The sequence below is a fragment of the Scyliorhinus torazame genome, chromosome 9, assembly GCF_047496885.1.
Source record: "Scyliorhinus torazame isolate Kashiwa2021f chromosome 9, sScyTor2.1, whole genome shotgun sequence".
In the NCBI taxonomy this organism is placed as follows: domain Eukaryota; kingdom Metazoa; phylum Chordata; class Chondrichthyes; order Carcharhiniformes; family Scyliorhinidae; genus Scyliorhinus; species Scyliorhinus torazame.
The window spans coordinates 39,139,329-39,157,747 of record NC_092715.1 but is presented as its reverse complement, the minus strand read 5'-3'; the positions used below and the strand labels follow the sequence as shown (position 1 = coordinate 39,157,747).

The 18,419-nt window shown below is 47.8% G+C and overlaps 1 protein-coding gene across 3 annotated transcripts in view; it reads left to right on the top strand.

Annotated features, from left to right (window-relative positions):
* Positions 1 to 18,419, top strand: part of vegfc (vascular endothelial growth factor c) — a 254,164-nt gene that overhangs the window by 38,920 nt on the left and 196,825 nt on the right. The window contains exon 2 of one of the 3 annotated variants that reach the window (XM_072515795.1): positions 9,432 to 9,641. The exons of the other annotated variants lie outside the window; for them this stretch is intronic. The gene's annotated coding sequence lies outside the window, so the exon portion shown is untranslated. The remainder of the gene's footprint in view (positions 1 to 9,431; positions 9,642 to 18,419) is intronic. 3 annotated transcript variants of the gene reach the window in all.

Sequence of the window (18,419 nt, the reverse complement as noted above, 5' to 3'; positions counted from 1 at the left end):
GTGTGGGGATATATATGTGTGCATCATTTTGAGGATCTATTTTTGCCAATCACGAGACAGTTTCTGGACTGCTGGAAGGTAATTTAATGTAATCAGCAGTCAGACTTGTTTCCTTGGCAGACAAAATAGAAATCTCTTCTCTTCTCCCAACGTGAATAATGTTTAGAGGTTTCACCTGGAAAAAATATCATCCCTTTTGGATTGGCTTGTGGCCTTGGCATTCTGTAAAAGTTAATATTTACAATTTTTTTATGTGTTTTAATTATTCTGGAGCCAGGTATCTGACAAAAGTCCACATAGCATAACCAGTACAAATTTTTGATTTGTAACATTGGAGTCTTTTCCTTTTCCAAACAGTGGAATTATTGCTCTTGGTCCAAAATCTCACTCTTTTGTCAGACAAAGCATGTGGACACATTGGGCTTTTGTGATTATTCCAGGCCTTCTTTGCAAACAATACTTTTGGTCAATTAGCGCAACTTCTGTCCCAGTTCCTAACAACATTTATCATTTTATTGGCAGCACAGTAGCACTGCTGTCTCCCAGCGGCAGGGGCCCGGGTTCGATTCCCACCTTGGGTGACTGTGTGTAGATTGCATGTTCTCCCCGTGTCTGTGTGGGTATCCTCCGGTTTCCTCCCACAGTTCAAAGATATGCAGATAAGGTGGATTGGCCATGCTAAATTGCCCCTTCGAGTCCAAAGATTAGATGGGGTTACGGAGATACGGTGGGGGATTGGACCTAGGTTGGGAGCTCTTTCGAAGGGTTGGTGCAGATTCAATGGGCTAAATGGGGTCCTTCTGCATTGTAGCGAATCTATGAACTTGATATCACAGACTCACTTACAATCAGCTTTCCTCTGTTATAAAGCCCCAAAGATGCATTTCAGACTCTAAGATGAAACTACCGCTCCATACAGTGAACAGAGCAATAAAAATAATTTCCCACTTAACCCTGAACAATTACCGAAGCATTAAAGATGCATTGCTTCCAGTGTTTGCCCAGTTAGCCCAGTAATCTACTGAGCTGCTGCCCAATCCCCACCCATTTTGCACCATATCCACAAGCACACGTACATGCATGCACCAACATCCTGGAATCAAAATGCACATAGGTTAAATGGGGTCGAATTTTGTACGGCCGGCGATGGTCATCCATAAATTCGGGAGAAAATCCCACCCCGGCTGTTTCGGGGACCCCCAGCAGAATTGTTTGGCAATCATCCAGCTAATGAGCTGCCATTGGGGCATCCTGCCCCTTTAAGGAATGTGACCTAACTTCCAAGAGCTGCTGACAATCAGGGGAGTTAATGGCCACTTCTCGGACTGCACATACCTGGGGGAAGCAGCATAGAGGCACCCTTAAACCAAAGTGACTGAGCTCAGGGTCTCCGCACGGCGTGAGGCAGGCCCCAATGAGAGTGAGAGGTGTTTAGTGAGGACAGGTGCCGGGGTGAGGGGCGCTTGTTGCCGTGGAGGTCGACTGACACTGGGATGCCCCTTCATGTATCACAGCTGCCCAGTTGGGAGGGCTCCGCTTCCCTCAGCCCGCCTGTGCCCACAGCGAGGCCATCAGCATTTATTGGGTAGTCTCCCTATGTGGCAGAGGAAATCCCATCTGCAACGGTGGAAAGAGGCCCTTAATTGGTCACTTAAGTGCCTCATTTGTCGTATGGGTGGGTGGGCCATCCTCCACCTTCCCCACCGCTGATAGAATTACAAGACACTGGGTCGGCCCGATTCTCTGACCCACACACCCCTGCCTCTTAACCCGCTCTGGAGATCTATTAAATACAGCCCATGGAATCCATTGTGGCACAGTTGGTAGCATTCTTGTGAGTCGCAGGGCCCTGGGTTCGGAGACCCATAACCTAGTCTGTCTAGAACTGAGGGTCTGCGTGCTGCCAGAAACACCATCTCTTGGACGCGACGTTCAGTCAAGGCCCCATTGTTCTCTCAGGTGGACATGACAGATCCCACGGCACTATTTTGAAGAGGAGCAAGAGAGTTATCTCTGGTATCCTGGCCAAATTCTGCCTTGCATTGCCAGGATAGATTATCTGAGCATTATCACATTGCTGTTCATGGGAGCCTGTCGGGTATAAATACCTGCTGCATTTTCTGAAAGAGGGCAGAGTCTGTAATTCGAGTGCTTTGGGGAGGGCTGAGGTTGTGAAAGATGCTGGAAATACTTTCTTTCCTCTTTAACGAAACACTGCTTACGGAATGAAACAGTTTGGAGGGAAAACAGCAATCAGTCTGACAGGTGACTCTCAGAATGTCTATTTTTAGTTCCAACGTTTTCCACACCATGGGGTGGGGGTTTGCGTAGGATGGTAGGGCGTCTGAAACCTCCTCGGCCTTTCCAAAACCCTCACTAACTAAGGTAATGCTACGGTAATTTGGTGTTTACATCGTCTATTTAAAGAGGCTCAAGGACACCTGAGAAAGCTAAACTTTATGTAGAGTCCAACATTTACACAGGGCATGCTTTCGCTGTATTCTCACTAAAATTGGATACTCTGGCAAAAAAGGGGTTGGAAAGAATTATATCAGGTTTACAGAATGAAATCAGGTCATTCAGCCCAACTGTCTTGTACATGAGCTTCCTCACACACTGCTTCATCTAACTCCATCAGCTTGACCTTCGATTCCTTTCTCCCTTCAGTGCTGAGCTAATATCTCCCTTAATAGATGAGTGGCCTTTATGTTTTGAATGGTGCAGTATTATGCTGTCCTGAACACGAATCTGGAGCTGTCTCCCATAGAGAAACAAAATTTGAGAGGTGACTTGACAAGAGGCATTCAAAATCATGAGGGGGCTGGACAGAGTCGACAGGGAGAGACTGTTCCCACTGCTGGAAGGATCGAGCATCAGAGGGCACAGGTTTAAGGTAATGGGCAAAAAGAAGCGATGGAGACATGAGGAAAAGTATTTTCCCGCTGTGAGTGGTCCCGCTGCGATCTGGAATGCACTGCCCGAGCGTGTGGTGGAGGCGGTTCAAGCGAGGCTTACAAGTGGGAACCAAATTATTATCTCTGGAACGGGAGAAAGTAAGGGGTTATGGGGAGAAGAAGGGGGTGTGGCACCTGGTGAATTGCTCATTAGCTGAGTGGGGCAGACATGATGAGCCAAATGACCTCTGTCCCCGCTGTAACCATCCTGTGATCCTGTGATGAAGGTTCTCAGCTCACTGGTTGATTTGAGCTTTTAGCTGTTCTCCAGCCAAGCAGCAGCGAGAGGTGTAATCATTGCCTTGGCCCCTCTGGATGAGGGGAAAGGGAAATCCGCAGAGTTCCCAAGTCCGCAGGTTTTTGTCCAGTGGCTGACATTAGAAAATGAAATGAGTGGCGGCCAGGCGATGATCAGTCTAGGCTCCTACAACGCTGTTACAATTGTCCTGGTTTCAGACACTTTGGATTGGATTTTTCCATAGGCTTTAGGCCCTTGATGACATAATCAGATGGGTGCCCCGAGCCCTTGCTTGTTGGCCGCGAGTCCAGCTCAGCAATCTCCCCAGAGGCAGCCTACTAATTGGGCACTTCCCCACTCGCCATCCAATTAAGGATGACAGGCGGGTTCTCGATGCTGCCGGCCCACTCGGAGAGCCGGCAGCTCCAAAACCTCAGCTACCGAGGCAGGTCGCAATCCTGAGGACACTTCAAAATGGAGATGCCCTCAAAGGGGTAAAATTAAGTTTATTCATCAAAGGAACCAAGCCAGTAGGCTCCTTGGGTCAGATGGGAAACTCAGCTCGTTGGGGGCAAAGGGGATTGTCTGCAGATCCCACTTGGCAGATTGAGCTTCTGTCTCCAAAGGCCCTCTGGCCTACTACAGGGGGCTTCTTCCATCGACATGGTGGCTTCTGCACATGGCAGGTCGGCCATTCTCCCACTGACCCAACGCCAATGGGCCTTCCAATTTGCCTCTATTTGGGACTTTAATTATGTAAATTGCCCACCCATCTCCATGGTCTTTCCAAGAGCTGGTGCAGACGCGATGGGCCAAATGGCCTCCTTCTGTACTGTAAATTCTATGATTCTATCGTGCAAACAGACAATCTGCATTCCCATTGGCAAAAACACATCGGGCGGCCTCCCTGATGCAACGTCCGGTTATTTTCAGGGCCTCCCCTGGCTCCAAGCCCTCCTCATCTCCCCCACCCTGCCCATCATATTCCTGGGAAAAGTCTGCCTGTGGTGTACCAACCAAGTTGGAAGAACATGAAAATGAGAATATTACGCTGTTTGGAGAGTCAGCTTCTCTACTCACTTGTCACCAAGAGTTAGTCAAATGCTAACATCATCCTCTGCCCTACAGCTCGCCCAGACTTTGCAGGTTTAGTGTCCACTCGAAACTCAAACTATTCCCACCATCGCTGAACTCAGACGGAACGCCGAGTACCGAGGTTCCAGCTGACTGAAGCGACGTGGAGTGAGGCTCCACCTTCCAGGGAATCTCGCTCGATTACATTTGAGTGACAGGTTGGACCCTGACGCTAGACTGAAGCTGCGTCGATACGGTAACTGACTCGCACTGACGGTCCAGTAGGTGTCTTCAAACTGAGGGAAAATGCAAAAGTGAAAGTAGAACCCAAGTTTTATTGTAAAGTGCAAAATGCAGCCTGCATGCTAACTGTTACAAAACAATTCCTCCACACACACATACGTTTGTGGCAAATTGCCAACTATTCTTTATAAATTAAAGTCGAATGTTCTTAAAACAAAAGGAGGTGCAACAAGACATTCCTTCACCTAATCTCTACTTTAAAGTGCCCCAGCGTTCTTTTCATGTCTCATGGCTTGACAGTGGTAATAAATAGAAATGCTCTTTATTAGTGAGGAATGTGGAGTGTAGGGGAAAAGGGTAACATGTCAGGAATTTCCAGTTTGCACTGTGAGGCCAGATGTGGAAGCTATAAAACCAATTGGGAAAGAATGCTGAGGAAAGGCACACTTTCAGCAGGTTTATTAAACTGAGGGTGTTGCATTCTGTTCATTTACTGTGCTCTGATGGTCGAAAAAATGTTCTTTCCCGTGACGTGGGAATTAATGAGAAGCACAGTAACTGTTATGAAGACAACCATTGTGTTATTCTGTATACCATGTCTCACAAATGGAAATGAATATATGTGGACCAGTTAATCTGGATATGATACTGAGGGAACGTCCGGCCCTCTTTTTGTCCGCGGAGTTCCTTTGGATCTTAACAGATCAATGGGTCACTAAAAGGGCAGCACTTCCAACTAAGCAGCACTCCCTCAACCCTGCACTAATTATCTGCTCAAATCTTGGGGGCCGGGCTTAAATCCACAAACTTCTGATTTGCAAACACAAGTTCATTGAGCTATGCAGAGACAACTATTCAAATATTCTTCAAGTTCACTTTAGGATGTTATTCTTTCACATGGCACTCAGCTAGGGACTCCAGTCAACTTGCTGCTTCCTTGATCAAAGCAAAACAGAGAGCGTTGGAAACCAGAGAGAAAAACAGAAAATGTTGGAACTGCTCAGATGTAAAATGTTAACCCCGTTAACGCCACAGCTGCTGCCTAGACTGCTGAGTGTTTCTGCTTTTGTTATGTCCAATAAACACTGACAATGGTTGAGATTTAGATTTGTATTATTCTCAGGCACCAAATGCCACTTCAGTGGCACAATATGAATGCACACAACAGTACTTTTTAGTTATGCACTTTCATGGAGTTGGGGCGATTGTGACACAGGTGCAAGCGGCAATGGGGCCTCATTAGTAATAATAAGAATAATAATCGCTTATTGTCACAAGTAGGCTTCAATGAAGTTACTGCGAAAAGCTCCCAGTCGCCACATTCCGGCGCCTGTTCGGGGAGGCTGGTACGGGAATTGAACCCGTGCTGCTGGACTTGTTTACAAGCCAGCTGTTTAGCCCACTGTGCTAAATCATTATATTTTTGCTTTTAGAATTTGAATGATCCCTGTGCTCGGGTGTTGTAGAAACGGTCCTATTAATTAGTGTTTTTCAAACTTTTTTTCCGGGAACCCATTTATACCAACTGGCCAACCTTCGCGACCCACGCCGGCCGACCTTCGCGACCCACGCCGGCCGACTTTCGCGACCCACGCCGGCCGACCTACGCAACCCACGCCGGCCGACCTTCGCGACCCACGCCGGCCGACTTTCGCGACCCACGCCGGCCGACCTTCGCAACCCACGCCGGCCGACCTTCGCGACCCACGCCGGCCGACCTTCGCAACCCACGCCGGCCGACCTTCGCGACCCACGCCGGCCGACCTTCGCGACCCACGCCGGCCGACTTTCGCAACCCACGCCGGCCGACCTTCGTGACCCACGCCGGCCGACCTTCGCGACCCACGCCGGCCGACCTTCACGACCCACGCCGGCTGACCTTTGCTGTCCATGCTGGCCGACCTGCGCGACCCACCATTTTCTCTTACCTTGTTTGTTGCTGACAAAAATGGAGGAAATGGTTTTGGGTCCCTTTGGCCCCAATGGTCCCCTTGTCCCTTTGGCCCCCCAAACTTGAAAAAAAAAGGCTGCGACCATATTAAAAAAAATGCGGCCACACTGCGCACGCATGCCCGATCATTGGTGCGCATGCGCATAGTTTTGCGCATGCGCACCGATGATCGGGCACGCATGCGCACGCGGCCAAATTCTTTTTATCTGTTCCTGGCCATTTTGAAGGCTGCTCGCAGCCGGCATTATTAAAAACCTGCTGCTGCAGCTGTTGCACACGGATTTGCGAGATCGGGAGCGCCGCGACGGACGGCTCCGCAACCCTCCCGACACCCGCCGGCGACCCACCCGCGGGACGTGCCCCTGAGTTTGACTATGCCTGCTATTAATGTTAGGGACAAGGTCCTGACATTGTTTCCCTTTGGGATGTGAAACTTGGAGATGTCAGCACACCATGGAACATGATCTCCTCGCTTACCTTCTGGTGTGGCCCTTGCTCAGTCTTGAGCTGTTGGGAAGTTGTCGGCATGTCATAATCACACATTGGGTCATTTTCCATCTTGCCAATCCTCCACATGGATGTAGAGGACTCGACCGGCAGTGGGGGTCAGGGAATGAGAAGTGACTGGATTTATCATGATGCATGAAGCCAGATGCAACCCTGAATCCTGGTGATCATCATCACCAACAGCCTGTGCTGGTCCACTCACGTTGATGCAACAGTCAAGAAAGCCCACACAACGTCTCTACTTCCTGCGGAAGCTAAAGAAATTTGGCATGTCTGCATCGACTCTCACAAACTTCTACAGATGTGCGATAGAGAGCATCCTATCCGGCTGCATCACAGCTTGGTATGGCAACTGCTTGGTCCAAGATCACAAGAAACTGAAGACTGTGGTGAACTCAGCCCAACACATCACACAAACCTGCCACCCCCACAATGACTCTGTATACACTCTCGCTGCCTCAGGAAGGCAGACAGCATTATCAGAGACCCCTCCCACCCAGGCATTGCCTTCTTCCAGACCCTTCCATCAGACAGAAGGTACAGAAGTCTGAAGACTCGCACATCCAGATATAGGAACAGCTTCTTCCCCACAGCTACAAAACTCCTCAACGACGCCCCCTCGGACTGATCTGTTTCCTGTAAGAACACTATTCATGACTCCCTCTGCTGTTCTTGCTCATGTATTTGCTTTGTTTGGCCCCTTGTTCCACACTGTAACCAATCACTGTTCTGTCAATGTACCATTTGTCAATGTTCTCTGTTGATTATTCTTGTGTCTACTATGTACGTACTGTGTATATTCCTCGGCCGCAGAAAACACAATAACAACGGTTTGTATTTACGATGCTGTACAACATCCAAAGGAACTTTGCGGAATGTTGTCAGACAAAATTTGACAGCGTGCGAAGAGATATTGGGACTAACCAAGAAAAAAATCCATCTAGAGACAGGTTTTGAGACAGAAAGGAAAGATAGGTAGGGAGGGTTAGGAAGGGAAGTCGGGAGCTAATCGCTTGAGCAGCTAAACGCACAGCCAACAACAATGGAGCAAAGGAAATTGGAGGTATGTAGCACAGGTTTCCAAGCGAAGGTCCATAGAGTCCTTAGATGTTTGCCCAATTTAAATCTGCAGTGTAGGCTCCTGGGCCCATTTCAGAGCCCATCCAGAGCACTTGTGACCTTTTAGAACATTTGTGACCTTGTGAACATTTGTGACTAACTGTGCAGAACGCCTGCCTGCATGCTCAGACTAGTTTTCCCAGTCCGACCCCAGCCTGACCAGCAGTCCCTTTATTTAGTTGACCGCAAGAGGTTGTGGGGCAAACAAACCGGCTTTTAGTCTTAACTTAACCTTGATGTGGAGCCAGGAGAAGCAGGAGTGCCAAATACGGCCAGATTGTTTTGTTGTGGGAGCCAGGGGAAGCTGTAGCCTGGCTCTGCAGTAAAATCATTGCGGCTGCATTTGATCCGTATTGTTCAAATCATGTCCACCGTGGCTCTACTAATCCTGGAAGGGTGACTTGGATCACCAAACTGCTCCGAGGATGCCTTCAGTGGTTGCTATTATCCAAGCAGTGAGTTTCTATAAGCTTTTGGCACAAGAGTCCTTTACTCCATGAAATTGGTGCCTAAAATGTGTTCTACCCTGTGTTCAGATTATTTCATAGCGTTTGACTTGGTTTATATTTTGTCTTTTGTTGTGTTTTATGCCTCAGAGGTATGTAGAGATGAAACAGCATGGCCGGGATTCTCCGATCCCGTGCTGGGTCGGAGAATCGCCGGCGGGGGGAGGGGGTGTAAGGATCCCGCCACGCCACTCTGCCGCCGGGCCGCCGATTCTTCGGCGACCGGAGAATTGGCGGCAATGCGCCGGTCGGGGGCAGTTGAAAGCGGCCCCCACGGCAATTCTCCGCACTCGATGGCCCGAGTGCCCGCCAAGTCCCGCCAGCGTGGTTTACGTATGGTCCCACCCGGCGGGATCTCGGAGTTCTGGCTGCGGGCGCCGTCCCGATGGGAGGGGCGGGGGGATGCAACTCTGGGGGGGGCCTCCATGGTAGCCAGACCTGCGATCGGGGGCTACCAATTGGCGGGCGTCCTTATTCCGGGGGTGGGGGGGGGGGGTGGAGGGGCTATGTTCCTCCGCGCCGAGCCCCTGTAGGGCTCCGCCATGTTGCCCGGGGGCCGGAGAGGAGACTTTTGGCGCCGGTGCAGCGCACAGGATTCCAACGCTGTTCTAGCCCCCGAGGAAGGGGGGAATGACTGGGCCTGGAGCCTCGTTGTTGCCGGCATCGCTCGCGCCAGTTTTGATGCCACATCAACACTTGACCGGGGTATCGGAAAATCCCGGCCCATATGTCTGAACAACAATTTTAATTAAATATTAAGATGTCTTCGCTCTCACTCTTACAACTTGCTGCTCCTTGTTTTCTGTTCAATTTCTCTTTCCCTCTGTAACCATACGCAGGCTTGACGAGTAACACACAGAACAGAGAAGCATCAACAGGCACGGATAAACGAACACTGAATAATTGAATACTACATCTTTTCCCCCTAAACTAAAAGATGTTGATTTAAATTAAACCATCGTCGACAACAAACTGATGTAGAGAGTCATATTTTGGAGACCAGAGTGTCCATTTACTCCAAGTACAGAAATAATCTTCGAGATATAAAGGTTGGTGAGACGGCAATGAGATCTGCAAATTTGAGATTGTGTTTCTGCCTGATCAGCTCGCAAGTAGGCGGATGATGAACATTGCAGTCACACATCACAAAAGGAAATGTATCCTCATAATCACTGTCTTGGTCTGTCTGCGATCAAGCTCCTCGCCTTCCAATTTGTGTTCTCTGAGTCAAGTGCTGAGCAACCACTTCATTTGCTTTGGACCTGATGCAAGTTTGTGGTCATGATTTAGGGTTTGATGTGAACCCAATTTCCAACTTCAAATCTTGGTTCCCTTGTGTTTTTGCGCACTTTTGCTCATAGTTCAATGCGGAACACACCCCTCCATCTCCCACTGATCCCGCCTAATCGCGACAGAAAATCGGCTAACTGCCCTCTATCCCCCCTTTCTCCCTAAACCCCCCCCCCCCTTATTGAATCTGCTGACAGTTTAGTTTTCTCCGAAGAAGTTGATAAATGGCTGTCACCTCCAAACGAACCCTAACATTGATCCTCTCAGGGTAAACTTAATTTTCTCAAGTCTGAGAAAACACCGCCATGTCGCTAACCTATACCCCAGATTTTGGGGGCTTTGAGTCCCTCCAAGCTAGTAATATCCGTCTCTGGACTACCGAGGAGGCAAAGGCCAAAGCATCAGCCTCTCTCGCCCCCTGGACTCCTGGGCCTTCTGAACTCCAAAAATCGGCACCTCTGGACTCACCGCCACCCTCGCCTTTAGTACCGTGGACATGACATTCGCAAATCCCTGCCCGAATCCCCTGAGCTTCGGACATGCCCAAAATATGTGGACATAGTTTGCGGACCCTCCTGCACAGCTCACATACCTGTCCTCTACCCCAAAAAATCTGCTCATCTGGACCATCGTTATATGTGCCCAGTGTACCACCTTGAATTGTATCAGGCTGAGCCTGGCACATGATGACATAGAACATAGAAAAATACAGCACAGAACAGGTCCTTCGGCCCACGATGTTGTGCCGAACCTTTGTCCTAGATTAATCATAGATTATCATTGAATTTACAGTGCAGAAGGAGGCCATTCGGCCCTTTGAGTCTGCACCGGCTCTTGGAAAGAGCACCCTACCCAAACTCAACACTTCCACCCAACACCAAGGGCAATTTGGACATTAAGGGCAATTTATCATTGGCCAATTCACCTAACCCGCACATCTTTGGACTGTGGGAGGAAACCGGAGCACCCGGAGGAAACCCACGCAGACACGGGGAGGACGTGCAGACTCCGCACAGACAGTGACCCAAGCCGGAATCGAACCTGGAACCCTGGAGCTGTGAAGCAATTGTGCTATCCACAATGCTACCGTGCTGCCCTTGAGAACAAATAAATCTACACTATCATTTTACTGTAATCCATGTACCTATCCAATAGCTGCTTGAAGGTCCCTAATGTTTCCGACTCAACTACTTCCACAGGCAGTGCATTCCATGCCCCCACTACTCTCTGGGTAAAGAACCTACCTCTGATATCCCTCCTATATCTTCCACCTCTCACCTTAAATTTATGTCCCCTTGTAATGGTTTGTTCCACCCGGGGAAAAAGTCTCTGACTGTCTACTCTATCTATTCCCCTGATCATCTTATAAACCTCTATCAAGTCGCCCCTCATCCTTCTCCGTTCTAATGAGAAAAGGCCTAGCACCCTCAACCTTTCCTCGTAAGACCTACTCTCCATTGCAGGCAACATCCTGGTAAATCTTCTTTGCACCTTTTCCAAAGCTTCCACATCCTTCCTAAAATGAGGCGACCAGAACTGTACACAGTACTCCAAATGTGGCCTTACCAAAGTTTTGTACAGCTGCATCATCACCTCACGGCTCTTAAATTCAATCCCTCTGTTAATGAACGCTATCACACCATAGGCCTTCTTCACAGCTCTATCCACTTGAGTGGCAACTTTCAAAGATGTATGAACATAGACCCCAAGATCTCTCTGCTCCTCCACATTGCCAAGAACTCTACCGTTAACCCTGTATTCCGCATTCATATTTGTCCTTCCAAAATGGACAACCTCACACTTTTCAGGGTTAAACTCCATCTGCCACTTCTCAGCCCAGCTCTGTATCCTATCTATGTCTCTTTGCAGCCGACAACAGCCCTCTTTACTATCCACAACTCCACCAATCTTCGTATCGTCTGCAAATTTACTGACCCACCCTTCAACTCCCTCATCCAAATCATTAATGAAAATCACAAACAGCAGAGGACCCAGAACTGATCCCTGCGGTACGCCACTGGTAACTGGGATCCAGGCTGAATATTTGCCATCCACCACCACTCTCTGACTTCTATCGGTTAGCCAGTTCGTTATCCAACTGGCCAAATTTCCCACTATCCCATGCCTCCTTACTTTCTGCATAAGCCTACCATGGGGAACTTTATCAAATGCCTTACTAAAATCCATGTACACTACATCCACTGCTTTACCTTCATCCACATGCTTGGTCACCTCCTCAAAGAATTCAATAAGATTTGTAAGGCAAGACCTACCCCTCACAAATCCGTGCTGACTATCCCTAATCAAGCAGTGTCTTTCCAGATGCTCAGAAATCCTATCCTTCAGTACCCTTTCCATTACTTTGCCTACCACCGAAGTAAGACTAACTGGCCTGTAATTCCCAGGGTTATCCCTAGTCCCTTTTTTGAACAGGGGCACGACATTCGCCACTCTCCAATCCCCTGGTACCACCCCTGTTGACAGTGAGGACGAAAAGATCATTGCCAACGGCTCTGCAATTTCATCTCTTGCTTCCCATAGAATCCTTGGATATATCCCGTCAGGCCCGGGGGACTTGTCTATCCTCAAGTTTTTCAAAATGCCCAACACATCTTCCTTCCTAACAAGTATTTCCTCGAGCTTACCAATCTGTTTCACACTGTCCTCGCCAACAATATCGCCCCTCTCATTTGTAAATACAGAAGAAAAGTACTCGTTCAAGACCTCTCCTATCTCTTCAGACTCAATACACAATCTCCCGCTACTGTCCTTGACCGGACCTACCCTCGCTCTAGTCATTCTCATATTTCTCACATATGTGTAAAAGGCCTTGGGGTTTTCCTTGATCCTACCCGCCAAAGATTGTTCATGCCCTCTCTTAGCTCTCCTTATCCCTTTCTTCAGTTCCCTCCTGGCTATCTTGTATCCCTCCAATGCCCTGTCTGAACCTTGTTTCCTCAGCCTTACATAAGTCACCTTTTTCCTCTTAACAAGACATTCAACCTCTCTTGTCAACCATGGTTCCCTCACTCGACCATCTCTTCCCTGCCTGACAGGGACATACATATCAAGGACACGTAGCACCTGTTCCTTGAACAAGTTCCACATTTCACTTGTGTCCTTCCCTGCCAGCCTATGTTCCCAACTTATGCACTTCAATTCTTGTCTGACAACATCGTATTTACCCTTCCCCCAATTGTAAACCTTGCCCTGTTGCACGTACCTATCCCTCTCCATTACTAAAGTGAAAGTCACAGAATTGTGGTCACTATCTCCAAAATGCTCCCCTACTAACAAATCTATCACTTGCCCTGGCTTATTACCCAGTACTAAATCCAATATTGCCCCTCCTCTGGTCGGACAATCTACATACTGTGTTAGAAAAGCTTCCTGGACACACTGCACAAACACCACCCCATCCAAACTATTTGATCTAAAGAGTTTCCACTCAATATTTGGGAAGTTAAAGTCGCCCATGACTACTACCCTATGACTTCTGCACCTTTCCAAAATCTGTTTCCCAATCTGTTCCTCCACATCTCTGCTACTATTGGGGGGCCTATAGAAAACTCCTAACAAGGTGACTGCTCCTTTCCTATTTCTGACTTCAACCCATACTACCTCAGTAGGCTGATACTCCTCGAACTGCCTTTCTGCAGCTGTTATACTATCTCTAATTAATAATGCCACCCCCCACCTCTTTTACCACCCTCCCTAATCTTATTGAAACATCTATAACCAGGGACCTCCAACAACCATTTCTGCCCCTCTTCTATCCAAGTTTCCGTGATGGCCACCACATCGTAGTCCCAAGTACCGATCCATGCCTTAAGTTCACCCACCTTATTCCTGATGCTTCTTGCGTTGAAGTATACACACTTCAACCCATCTCCGTGCCTGCAAGTACTCTCCTTTGTCAGTGTTCCCTTCCCCACTGCCTCACTACATGCTTTGGCGTCCTGAATATCGGCTACCTTAGTTGCTGGACTACAAATCCGGTTCCCATTCCCCTGCCAAATTAGTTTAAACCCTCCCGAAGAGTACTAGAAAACCTCCCTCCCAGGATATTGGTGCCCCTCTGGTTCAGATGCAACCCGTCCTGCTTGTACAGGTCCCACCTTCCCCAGAATGTGCTCCAATTATCCAAATACCTGAAGCCCTCCCTCCTACACCATTCCTGCAGCCACGTGTTCAGCTGCACTCTCTCCCTATTCCTAGAGACGTGTTGACTCTGCCCAGAGCATCCTCCCACAGGCCCGCCTCTAACTCCTTTCCCAACTCATCTTCCCATTTACGTTTTGTCTCACCTATCTGGGTTTCCTCCCAGTCCATAAGCTCTTTATCAATTTCCGATACCTTCCCCTCCTCCACCCCTGTTCTAGAAACTCCGTTGTCCTGTATCCCCTGTGGCGGTAGAAGCAGAAAGGTCTAAACCTGCCTTCGCACAAAGTCCCTTATCTGCAGATATCGAAACCCATTCCCTCCCGGCAATTCAAGCTCCTCTTCCAGAACCTCCAGTGAAAGCTCCCATCAATAAGCAGATCCCCCAAACTCTGCAAACTCAGTGGAAGCAAACTCTGGCCCGTAGTCGGCAGTGATATCTTCAGCAAACTCTATTTTGTGAACGACTTGTGCAGAATGTGAATGACCAAAGTGGTGGTTATAAAATTTGTTGCAGCGAATTCCGGCCATTTGCCCTGTAGATCGTGAATTACAAGCAGAATTATGTTGATTCTCAGGGGCTGCTTGCCCTTCTCCAAAAAAAATCTACTTGGAGTAGTTGCCATGGTTTTGCTGGTTATGGGTCAGTTTTGGAGGTGGAGGACACATTTTGACAGTGTTGCCTTTTTTACCTACTGTAAATATGGCAATCAATGAGGTTGCCCTCCTTTCTTTGGATATCAATATTATATTGCTCAGAGTCGCCAGATATCAAATGATACCACTACAAGGTTCCACCGGATATCGATCAAAGAGCCAAACACCAGTTAGTTAGTTCAAGGTCAAGGGTACTTTATTTACACACAATTAATCATGCAACATAAACACTACTAGTTAAACTACACCTAACAACTCTGACAACCTGTACTTAACTTCAGGCACCCGGCTTAGGTCAGAGGAACAGTGGCCGCTGTTCGATTCTGGGTCTATCGGGTCTGTAGAGGTAACTGCTGCTCAGCTAGGCTCATTCGTCTGGTAGCGGGCGTTGAACTTGAACTTGCTTCTGGTGTTGCTGCAATTGGAGGTAGACGTTGCCGGAGCGGCAGGTCCAAGAGAGGCCGAATACATGGTGGTCTCTCTTTTTATCCTTGGGGGTTTTCGCGCTCTTTTGGGCGTCCTTCAGTTTGGACCCCACTAATTGGGTAATTCACTGTGTTCGATTCGAACCAATAAAGGGGCGGGTGCCTTGATGGCGGAGCGTGTCCTAAGCGGTTATTGACCCTGTTGTTTACACTTCCCGAGTACAGGGAGTGGCGCCAAAATGTCTGGGATTGTATCGGTCGCTCAAGTATCAGTCCTTTGTCTGGCGGAGATGGGCCATCAAATGCTAATCGGTTGGGGGTTTCGCTACCGTCTGGATTCCTCAAATGGAGTCAAAATCTTCACAATTTCATTTTGTTGTGGGTCGTGGTGCTCCTCTTCTGGAGTCAAAATCTTCAAGGTTTCATTTTTGAGTCTGTCACCGAGCTGTCTGTGGAGGCTTGCATCACTCTCTTTGTGGAGGCTTGCGTCACTCTCTTTGTGGAGGCTTATGTCGCTCTCTTTGTGGAGTCCTTCATCGCTCTCTCTGTGGAGTTTGTCATCGCTCTCTCTGTGGAGTCGTGCAGTGTTCTCGCTGTAGAGTGGATCTGTGCTCTCTCAACGGAGTCGTTCTGTGCTCTCTGTGTGGCATCGTCTTTGTCTTGGGTGTTGCTGTCATCCAATGTATCGACGATTTGCCATGGCACCATGGTATTGGATTCATCTACCATGAGAAGAGTCGTATTGAGCTTTTCAACCGTGTTGCTGATGCTGTGATCAGCATATCCGAATAATTCAGCCATGTCTGAGCAGTATTGTGTGTATTGTTCGATAGACAAATCATCGCTTTTTGTTTCGGAGTTGTGATCGTTCTCTTCATGTTCAATGAACAAATTATCTTCTTGTGTGGAGGCTGGGACCCTTCGTGGTGCGTGGGCCACTCTCTGTTTCTTGGCGTCAGGCACTCCTGCATAATCCTGCACTCATGAGTCGGGATGTCATATATGCTGGGCTGAAGATTCCCCATTCCGAAGAACTCATTGTCGGGGTCTTCACGGTACAACATCTCTAGGTGCGGTTCGGATTTGCTACTGCGTTAGCTATCTCCCAAGATGAAATCTTCGTCTGAGTTGTAGCCTACAAGGACAATATCATCTTGTAGGGCGCTGCTAACTTCTTGTTCCAGGGTATTGTGAAAGTTATTTTCAACTGCTGGTGTAAGTCCGGGCATTGTTCTGTCTTTTGAGGCAAGAAAATTAGGTTTTGCAGCTTTAAATTTCTTTTTCTTCATTTTTGTGCATTTCCCTTTTAAGGGGGCGTGGTCCTGGTCCTCTGCTGTCATGACGCTCGTGACATCATGCGTAGGACTCGTTTGCCCATGAGCACACCTGGTTTCCTGTACTTTGCCCTCTTTTCGAAACTGAGCATGTGCAGCTCCTTTCTCAAGGTGACTGCCGCTCGGAACCTCCGTCTTTCTCCGATTCAACCCTGCCCCTGCCTCGTGGTGAGTGTTCACGCAATTTTTACCGATTTTGTTTTCTAAATGATGATTCTGTGTTTGTAGAGACTCAAAGTACTGATTTTGTTTTTGTTCAGAAGCAAGGCATTTTTGTATAGCAATTTCTAGAGTTAGAAATTTATTTTGTGAAAGTTCTTCCCTCAAATGTTATCAGATAGTGCAGAAATTAATTGATGCATTATTACAGTGTCTCTGAAATCAGCATAATCACAGCCTTGTGGTATTAACTTGAGATTTGTAATAAAATCTGAGATGGGCCCTCCATTTCTCTGACAAGAGTTAAATCTTTCCAGCATCTTACCGGACTGACTGTTAAGCGTTCAACAAATATTTTGAGTAGAACGTCTACTTTGGTGTTGTCTTCACCTTCTAAGTAATTAAAGCAATTATAGATTTCTCTAGCTTCATGCCCTCCTGTTGAGAGTAGTAGGGCTACTTTTGTTGCGTCAGAGGCAGTGCTTAAATCATTAGCTGTGATAAATATTTGGAACAGCTGTTCAAACATTTTCCAGTTATAACTTAATTACCGGTTGTTTCCAGCCGCCATGGAGTTCCAACAAGTTTTATCGAACCAGTTAGTCGTCGAGGATCCATTTGCTGCAAAGTCTTCCACAGTCGAATATCCAGTTTAAGTTTTTCTTCTCTTGCTGGTGTCTAGCTAGCTTTCTGAAATCACTCCTGGTATCATATGTTATTCTCTTAGTCTGAATAAAGATTATAGACTTCCAGTTAACACAAATACTTTGTTCAGTAGGTTTGTTCTGTTTCCAGAGCTTAACTAGATATAATACAGTCAAGAGGTATGACCAGTGAAGCTAAGGTAAACTGCCTATGCTGAACTGTCTCTGTCTGCTGCTGCTCACTAACCCTGTGCTTCTGAAAGTGGCGGATCCTCCCTTTATATGCTGCCCTCTAGTGATGCTGTGCCTGTTACATCTGTCTGTAGTCCCTGGTGTATGTACAGATGTATAGTTTACTACACTACACAGACAGTCACCCAAGGTGAGAATTAAACCCGAGTCCTTGGCACTGTGAGGCAACAATGCTAACCACTGTGCCGCCCATGGTGGAGGCGGCATGCCATTGGCTGCTGGTAGGATCGTCCGGTTCCACCGAATTCCATGCCATTTTGTTTACCTCGCCTGCTCCACTGCTGGAGAACCGGCTGTGGAGGGGGTCACCTTCAACGGGACCAGAAGATCCTGCCAGTGGGAAGGCCCGAAAAATCCTGCCCATAGTCTAAATTTTCCATTTTTTAAATGCTTAATGACTAGGTTCAACATTCACTGCAAATAATCAATTTGATCAACCCCCATCTGCTTCTAATCTTTTTAGCTTTTGCAAACGGCGATCGTCTCAAATTTTGTGAAAATTGACAAGGAGCATCTCAGTACCTCTTAATCTCCCCAAATCTGGTAAATAAGGAAGGATAACAGTGTGTAGAATCTGCGTCATCGATCACGTCTATGTGTACTCTGGCGGGATCTTCAGGTTTCAATCTAAGCTTAACAGAAAGGTTTACCCCTCGAAGGCTTCTCTCTCGCCTTTGGCCAAGTTGAATGTGAACCTGCCTCGGATGATGCTTCTATAGAGCACTGGAATTGTGATCGTGGTAAACATGAGAAAGCAGACATTACAAAGCTCCTTGTCAGTCATTGAGGCTCATGTTCATCTCTGCATATCTCCGAGGCATAAAACACAACAATTCAATAATTGAATAGTGCACCTTTCTTGACCGTGGCATGTTGTAAAGTGTTTTACAACCAATGATGTACTT